The sequence below is a fragment of the Pan paniscus genome, chromosome 1, assembly GCF_029289425.2.
Source record: "Pan paniscus chromosome 1, NHGRI_mPanPan1-v2.0_pri, whole genome shotgun sequence".
Taxonomy (NCBI): domain Eukaryota; kingdom Metazoa; phylum Chordata; class Mammalia; order Primates; family Hominidae; genus Pan; species Pan paniscus.
The window spans coordinates 91,633,179-91,642,582 of NC_073249.2; the positions used below are offsets into that span (position 1 = coordinate 91,633,179).

The following is a 9,404-nucleotide window of genomic DNA, read 5'->3' on the forward strand; positions in this document are numbered from 1 at the left end:
TTTGCTTTATCGTACTTATTATTTACTATTTATTTTAATGACAAATTATCATCATAGAGCTATTCAAACGTTCTGTCTTTCTGTCTCACTTTCAGTAAATTGAGTTCATTAAGGATTTTTTTCATTTAAAAGTACATTTTCAAATATATTGGTATAAATTTTTTCATTAAATTTTCAACTTATCTCTTTAATAGTAAGATTTGTTATAATATTCTTTTTTATTGTTAATACTGGTAATTTGTTATTTTTCTCTTTTTTCTTGATCATTCTTGCTAGGAAGCTATCAATTTTATTAATCTCAAAACTAAACATTTGGCACTATTTATTTTCTCTATTGTTTGTTTTCTGTTTTATTGATTTCTTCTTTATCTTTATTATTATCTCCTATTTATGTTGGGTTTACTTTGCTCTTTTTGTTCTTGCTTTTTAAGGTGGAAGTTAGCTCACTGATATTAAACATTCCTTCTTGTTGTTCTATAACATTAATATTTGAAGCTCTGAAGTTCCTGTTTTCACCACGTTTAAAGTATCTCACATAATTCGATATGTTGTGTCTTTATTATCATTTATTTAAAAATGTTTTCTAATTTCTTTTTTGAATTCTTTACTAATCCATGAAATATTTAGAATTGTGTTGCTTAATTTTTAAATATTTGGGTATTTTTTAGATTTCTTATTGTTATTGATTCTAAATTCAATTCCATTGTGATCAGAGAACATACTCAGTGATTTCAGTCCTTTCATGTTTATTTAGGCTTTTTTATGGCTCAGCATGTGGTCTACCATGGTAAATGTACTATGTGTGCAGGAAAAGAACACATATATTCAGAAGTTATTAGATGTAATGTTCAATAGGTGTATATCAGGCCATATTGATTGGTAGTATTGTTCAAACCTTCTATATCTTTATTGATTTTTGTTCAGTTTATCAGTTGCTGAAAGAAGGTGTGTTAAAAATCTCCAACCATGTTTGTGATTTAATTTTTACTTTGTTTTTATTAATCTTTTTATCATTAATTTTGAGTTGTTATTATTAAGTGCATTGCCATTTATAATTTTTATTTCTTCTTTGTGAACGATTAATTTATTATTATAAAGTATTCTACTTATTTACTATTTTCAGTTCTTTTCCATCCTTCTTTTATATCTGAGTTTATAACTTGTATTATATCTCTTCATCTTGACAGACTTCTTTTAGCATTTCTTAGTAGGTCTACAGGCAACAAATTCCCTGCACTTTCATTTTCATTTTCAAAATGTCTTTATTTCACTTTTATTTGTAAAGGATATTTTTGCTGCAAGTAGAATTCTAAGTTGATGGGTTGTTTCTTCTTGCTTGTTTGTTCTTAGTAATTTAAAGATGTGTTTTATTCCCTCTTCTCTGGCTTCCATTTCTAATAAGAAGTCAATTGCCATTCTTCCCATTGTTCCCCTGGATGTGCTGTCTTTTTTCATGGTTGTTTTTAAAATTATCTTATCATTGGTTTTCAGCAGCTTATCTATGCTGAAAAGTTTCTCTATGCTTTGCTCTGTCAGCAGTTTGACTATGACATGCCATGGCATAGTTTCTTTGTATTTATTCTGTTTGAAATTCACTAGGATTTCTGAACTTATAGATTAATATTTTTCAATTTGGGGAAAATTTGGTCATTATTTCTTAAAAGATGATTTCTGCCCGAGTCTAATTATTATTTTAAAAAGTTGTAGACACTGTATAGATTTATAAATATTTCAGTATTTTTTCTCTATGTCTTATCTTGGATGATTTCTATTGACCTTTCTTCAAGACAACTGACTCTTCCTTCTGCATTGCTTGTTCTGCTGTTAAGGCCACCAGGTATGTTTTTGTTTTTCAGAATTCATTCTATGAGTTTCTTTTCTAATTTTTATTTATTTTACAAGATTCTTCATATATTCATCCATTCATTTCATCTTTTACTTATAATTTCCCAAATATATTTATAATACTAGTTTTTAAAATCCTTTTCTGTCAGTTCCAATGTCTGGGTTATCTGTGAATTTGTTTCTTTTGATTTGTTGATTTTCTTATGGGTCCCTTTTTTTTTACATCTGTGGTCATGTTTTATGTCATACTGAACACAGTATTTACATCTGTGGTCATGTTTTATGGTATACTGAACGTAGTACATGGATAACAGTGAAGAGTGAGTTATGCAACTCTTTTGCTTTGTTTTTATTTCCAGGCATGCGCAATCTCTTCTATGTGTGGCTGCCAAAGTAGGAAAGTGATTATTCATATTTCACTGAGTATCAGGTTAATCTTGAACTAAGCAGCAATTTTTAAGATTGAATTCATCACTGGTTAGGCTTTCCTCCTGATGCCACAGCTGATTCTACCAAAGCCTAATTTCTTTTTACTTTTTTTTTTTTTTTTAGACGGAGTTTCGCTCTTATTGCCCAGACTGGAGTGCAATGGTGCGATCCCGGCTCACTACAACCTCCGCCTCCCAGGTTCAAGTGATTCTCCTGCCTCAGCCTCCTGAATATCTGGGATTACAGGTGCCCGCTACCATGCCCGGGTAATTTTTGTATTTTTTAGTAGAGATGGGGTTTCACCATATTGGTGAGGCTGGTCTCGAACTCCTGACCTTGTTATCTGCCCACCTCGCCTCCCTAAGTGCTGGGATTACAGGCATGAGCCACTGCGCCCGGCCTCCAAAGCCTAATGTCTTTGATCTTATCAATGTTCAATCCTGGAGCCTAGTGTGTCTTGGACCTGCGTTTTACCTTTTGAATCAGTAGGAGCAGAACTCTGTTGCCAGGCACCACAAGAATACGTAAGACTAGAAAGTTGTTTCTGCTTTTTTCTTTTTTTTTTTTTTTTTTTTTTTTGAGACGGAGTCTCACTCTGTCACCCAGGCTAGAGTGTGCAGTGGCGCGGTGTGGGCTCACTGCAAGCTCCGCCTCCCGGGTTCACACCATTCTCCTGCCTCAGCCTCCCCAGTAGCTGGGACTACAGGCGCCCACCACCACGCCTGGCTAATTTTTTTTTTTTTTGTATTTTTAGTAGAGATGGGGTTTCACCGTGTTAGCCAGGATGGTCTTGATCTCCTGACCTCGTGATCCGCCCGCCTCGGCCTCCCAAAATGCTGGGATTACAGGCGTGAGCCACCGCGCCCGGCCGTTTCTGCTTTTTAGCCCCACCCTATTCTTAGTAAAATGGGAATGGGACGCCAGAAAGCATTTCTGAGTTAAGTATATTATTGCTGCATTTGGGAGTCTTCTAGACTCCAATGTCCCTGCCTGGCCACCAAAGTGCCAATAGCTCATCTATCTCAGTCTTTGGCAGGCTTTCTTCTCTGCCTTTGCCTCCACAAACTGCCACTGCTTAACGGTCACTCACAAAGGGCTCCCCTCTCTGAAAATTGGTCCTTCTGGACTTTTCTTGCAACTACCATTCTTCAGTAGTTTCATAAATGAGTAACAGTTTTATAACATCTGAGGGGTGGGGGTTTTTTTATGTTACCATAGGAGCAAATGTGTTCCACATCCTTTCACACGCTACACAGAAAATTGTATATTGTGTTTAAATCATAGCCAAATTGCAAAGAAAATTATGGTTTCTTTATTTTGTTCATAACTGATCTAATCTTTCTCATTATTATCTCCTTCTAGGTTGAAAGGATTATAAAATGTAATTATGTTTAAAATTCCATGTGATCTAAAATTCCATCATTCTGTCATGAGCCCAGGAGCTCCTGCTGCATAAAACATATGCTAATCAATAAATGTGATACATCACATCAACAGAATAAAAAACAAAAAAATCATATGATCATCTCCATAGATGCAGAAAAAGCATTTGATAAAATTCAATATCCCTTCATAATAAATACTGGCAACAAATTAGGCATAGAAGGAACATATTTCCACATAACAAAGGCCATATATGACAAACCCACAGCTAACATTATACCGAACGGGGAGAAGCTGAATGCCTTTCTTCCAAGAACTGGAACAAAACAAATATGCTCTCTTTCACCACTCCTACTCAACACAGTGCTAGAAGTTCTGTCTAAAGCAATCGGGCAAGAGAAAGAAATAAAGGTTTTCCGAATTAGAAAACAGGAAGTCTAATTGCCCCCTTTTTGAAGATTACATGATCTTATATCTAGAAAAATGTAAAGACTCCACCAAAAACTCTCAGAACTGATCAACACAGTAAAGTTGCAAGATACAAAATCAGTCAACATGCAAAAGTCAGAAGCATTTCTATATACCAACAACAAGGTAGCTGAAAAAGAAATCAAGAAAGCAATCCCATTTATAATAGCTACAAAAAAAAAAATACCTAGGAATGAATTTAACCAGGGGAGTGAAAGATATCTAAGGAAAACTGCAAAACATTATTGAAAGAAATTGAAGATGACACAAACAAATGGAAAAAACATCCCATCTGCAAGGAATGGAAGAATTATATTGTTAAAATATCCATACTACCCAAAGCAAAATATAGATTCAATGTAACTGCTATCAAAATGCCAATGACAGTCTTCACAGAAATAGAGAAAACAATCCTAAAATTTGTGTGGAACCACAAAAGACCCCAAATAGCCAAAGCAATACTGAGCAGACAGAACAAAGTTGGAGGCCCGTCACGCCACCTGACTTCAAAATATACTACAAAGCCATAGGAAGCAAACGTCCTAGTATTTGTATAAAAACAGACACACGGACCAGGAGAGAGAAACTAGAAATAAGTCCACATTTACAGCCAACTGATTTTTGACAAAGGCACAAGAACATACATTAGGGACAGGACACGCTGTTCAATAAATGGAGCTGGCTCTACTACTATTTGGAAGGTCCTTGGGCTCTACTTTGTCCTTTGCATTGAAAACAGTGTGGGATCAATGTGTGTGTATGTGATTTGGTTGTTGGATTGGCTTTGCTTTTTCATTTTTTATTTTCCTTATTTTAAAAGTACATCTTTTCCTCTCACATTTTACTAAGTTAATTTCTGCTTTTGAAAAGTTGAGTCTCAAAGCATAAAAACTAAGCCTTCATTTCTAAGGTGGATGTGAAAGTCATTTAACTTTATTCATGCCTTATCTTACAGCTTTAATATCAAATAGGTTAGGAGAGCCCAGGGGAAGTAATGGGGGAGGGGAGAAGGAAATTCTTTCTGAATGAATATATTTTTTGTTGTTTTGCATGTTTAATATACAAGTTCCTCGAGAGATCATGGCCTTTGAATATGCATACAACCTTTAAATTGTGCCTACTAATTTATAGCAGGATGCTTTGGTGTCTAAAAACTTCTGACTTTCTGGGATTATAATAATAATTCCCAGCCATACTCCTACTTAATTTTACCAACCATAATTGAACACTGTAAATTACTGATATATTAATGTTTTATAGCACTTGGGTAGTCTAACTGTGACTTTAATTATGTTTGCCAGTTATCTGTTTGAAATCAATTTGTATCTGAGCAGCTACTGAGACTGTTAAGTTGTACAGATATTATTCATGACAGTTTGTACCGTGGAAGGTGCTTAATAAGAAACAAAAGGTTTGGCCTTTGTCCAATAAATCACTAACTAATGTCAATAAATCAAGTACAGTATGATGCACTAAAATAAAATAAAATATGGTGCTGTGAAAACTTGCTATCCACAAGCCGAAGAATAAGACTAGATTCCTATCTCTCACCGTATACAAAAATCAAATCAAAACAGAATAAAGACTTAAATGGAAGACCTGAAACTATAAAACCACCAGAAGAAAACACAGGGGAAATGCTTCAGGACATTGTTTAGGCAAAGATTTTATGGCTAAGACCCCAAAAGCACAGGCAACAAAAACAAAAATAGACAAGTGGGACTATCTTAAACTAAAAAGCTTTATTCGCTCAGCAAAGGAAACAATCAACAGAGTGAAGTGACAATCTGCAGAATGGGAGAAAATATTTCCAAATTATTCATTTGGTAAGGGCCTAGTATCCACAAAATACAAGAAATTCAAACAACAGCAAAAGGAAGGAAGGAAGGAAGGGAGGGCGGGCTTTCCAGCCCCAGACCCCGACCCTACAGCCGCCAAGATGTTGATGCCTAAGAAGAACTGGATTCCCATTTATGAACTCCTTTTTAAGGAGAGAGTCATGGTGACCAAGAAGGATGTCCACATGCCTAAGCACCTGGAGCTGGCAGACAAGAATGTGCCCAACCTTCATATCATGAAGGCCATGCAGCCTCTCAAGTCCCAAGGCTAAGTGAAGGAACAGTTTGCCTGGAGACATTTCTACTGCTACCTTACCAATGAGGGCATCCCGTATCTCCGTGATTACCTTCATATGCCCCGGAGATTGTGCCTGCCACCCTAAGCCGCAGCCATTCTGAGACTGGCAGGCCTCAGCCTAAAGGTCTGAAGGGTGAGCGACCTGCAAGACTCACAAGAGGGGAAGCCGACAGAGATACCTACAGGCAGATTGCTGTGCCCCCTGATGCCGACAGGAAGGCTGAGGCTGAGGCTGGGGCTGGGTCAGAGACGGAATTCCAGTTTAGAGGCAGATTTGGTTGTGGAGGTGGTCAGCCACCTCAGTAAAGTTGGAGAGGATTATTTCGCATTAAACAAACTTACAGCCAAAAAAATTTAAAAAAAAAAATCTCATTAAAAACTCGGCACAGGATACGAATAGAAATTTCCCAAAAGAAGACAAACAAATGACCAACAGGTATATCAAAAAATGTTCAACATCACTAGCCATCAAGGAAATGCAAATCAAAACCACAATGAGATATCACCTTACTCCAGTTAAAATGACTACTATCAAAAAAAAAAAAAAAAACCATAACAAATGCTGGCGAAGTTGTGTAGAAAATGGAACTCTTATACATTGTTGATGGGAATGTAAATTAGTATAGCTATTATGGAAAACAATAGCACTAGTCACAATAGCCAAGATATGGAATCAATCTAAGTCCATCAATGGATAAATGAATAAAGAAAATGTGGTGTGGCCACATTAATGCATACAAACATACAGTTAGATAGAAGGAATAAGTTTGGTGTTCAATACTATAGCAGGGTAACTATAGTTAACATATTGTATATTTCAAAATAGCTGGAAGAAAAGATTTGAAATGTTACCAAGCACAAAGAAATGGTAAATGTTTGAGGTGATGGGTATATTAAACACTCTGATTTGACATTACACATGTATACATGTATCAAAATATCTCATACACCCCATAAATACATACAATTATTATGTATCAACTTAAGAATTTTTTAAAAAGTAAATAGGAGAGGTTATTCTTTATGAGAGGGACAATGGGAAGCGGAGAGGAAGGGATACTAATTTTCTTTTCTGTCAGCATTTGTTTGAATTTTTAATCATATGTATGTTACATGATTTTTGTCATCAGGACTTATCTGCTGAAGAGGCAAAATTTATTTTCTTTGTGTCACTAATTAAACTAGCTATTAATTGTTTTTTAAAGAAATGGATAAAGATGTCAAATCAACAGCTTCAGCTTTTATCTTTAAAAGCTAGGGGGAAAAGAACAAACTAAACCCAAATTAAACAGAAGAAAGAAATCAATGAAAAGATTAATAAAACCAACAAACCTCTAGCCTGATTAATCTGTGGAGAAAGAGGAACAATAGAAATTATCAATATCAGAAAAAGTTATTCAGATTATCTATTTCTTTTTTTTTTTTTTTTTTTTTTTTTTTTGAGACAGAGTCCCACTTTGTCACTCAGGCTGGAATGCAGTGGTGCGATCTTGGCTCATTGCAACCTCCACCCCCCAGGTCCAAGCGATTCTCCTGCCTCAGCCTCCCGAGTAGCTGGGACTACAGACGCCAGCCACTGTGCCCGGCTAATTTTTATATTTTTAGTAGAGACAGGGTTTCACCATCTTGGTCAGGCTGGTCTTGAACTCCTGACCTCGTGATCCACCCGCCTTGGCCTCCCAAAGTGTTGGGATTACAGTCGTGAGCCACCACGCCTGGCCATCTGTTTCTTTTTGAGTGAACTTTGGTAGTCTGCATTTTTCAAGGTGTTTATTCATTTAATCAGAGTTGTTAAATAACTCTATATCTGCTAAAGAAAAGTGCATTTGTAGTTAAAAGCCTGCCTAAAAATGTCCCAAGACTGCATCTAAATGTTAAAACCAAATATACATCCAAAACTGAAAATGAAAAGTAGTCTGAGAAATGTGCTTTTACCTTTCCAGTTTCAGCAAACCAATTCATAGCATCCACGACCCTGCGTTTTAGATGAAGCATTTCTTCACCTAGATTCCAATAATTTGGAAAAGAAAAGAGAAAATGGTATCTCTACAAAATAAACTATTTTTCCTCCATTTTGAAAAGCCCTTGAATGACCTGCAATTGATTAATAGATTCTGGAGCAAGAGAGCCAGCACACTGATCAGGGGAGCTAACAAAGAATTAATAGATTCCAGGAGGGTGAGGAGTAGAGCCCAAAAAATGGTCTCCAGGGTGTTAGATACCAGAAGTCAGGAAGATGTGCTGTGGTAGCACAAAGCCATGCATTAAGATTTTACTTATCGGCCAAGCACCGCGACTCACGCCTGTAATCTCAGCACTTTGGGAGGCCAAGGTGGGCAGATCACCTGAGGTCAGGAGTTCAAGACCAGCCTGGCCAACATAGCCAAACACCATCTTTATGAAAAAAAATACAAAAATTAGCCAGGCATGGTAGCGGGCGCCTGTAATCCCAGCTACTTGGGGGGCTGAGACAGGAGAATCGCTTGAACCTTGAACCTAGGAGACAGAAGTTGCAGTGAGCCGAGACTGCACCATTGTACTCCAGCCTGGGGGACAGAGTGAGACTCTGTCTCCAAAGGAAAAAATATATATTTTACCTGTTCTTTTGAGGTGATAACTATTGGGGGACCTGCCCCAATAATCATGTAGGTTCATTTCTATTTTCCTAAGCGTCGGCTGGCTTGAGAAATAAAGGGACAGAGTACAAAAGAGAGAAATTTTAAAGCTGGGCATCCGGGGGAGACATCACACATTGGTAGGATCTGTGATGCCCCACAAGCCACAAAAACCAGCAAGTTTTTATCAGGGAGTTTCAAAAGGGGAGGGAGTATACGAATAGGTGTGGGTGACAGACATCAAGTACTTAACAGGGTAATAGAATATCATAAGGCAAGTGGAGGCAGGGCGAGATCACAGGACCACAGGATGGAGGCGAAATTAAAATTGCTAATGAAGTTTCAGGCACCATTGTTATTGATAACATCTTATCAGGAGACAGGGTTTTGAGATCAACCGGTCTGACCAAAATTTATTAGGCGGGAATTTCCTCTTCCTAATAAGCCTGGGAGTGCTATGGGAGACTGGAGTTTATTTCACCTCTGCAATCTCGACCATAAGAGACAGGTACGCCCCGGGGGGGCCAG

At 37.1% G+C, this 9,404-nt stretch overlaps 1 pseudogene; it reads left to right on the forward strand.

Annotated features, from left to right (window-relative positions):
- Window positions 1-1,146: 1,146 nt before the first annotated feature.
- LOC129397834 (small ribosomal subunit protein eS10-like) lies at window positions 1,147-8,190 on the forward strand (annotated as a pseudogene).
- Window positions 8,191-9,404: the final 1,214 nt, after the last annotated feature.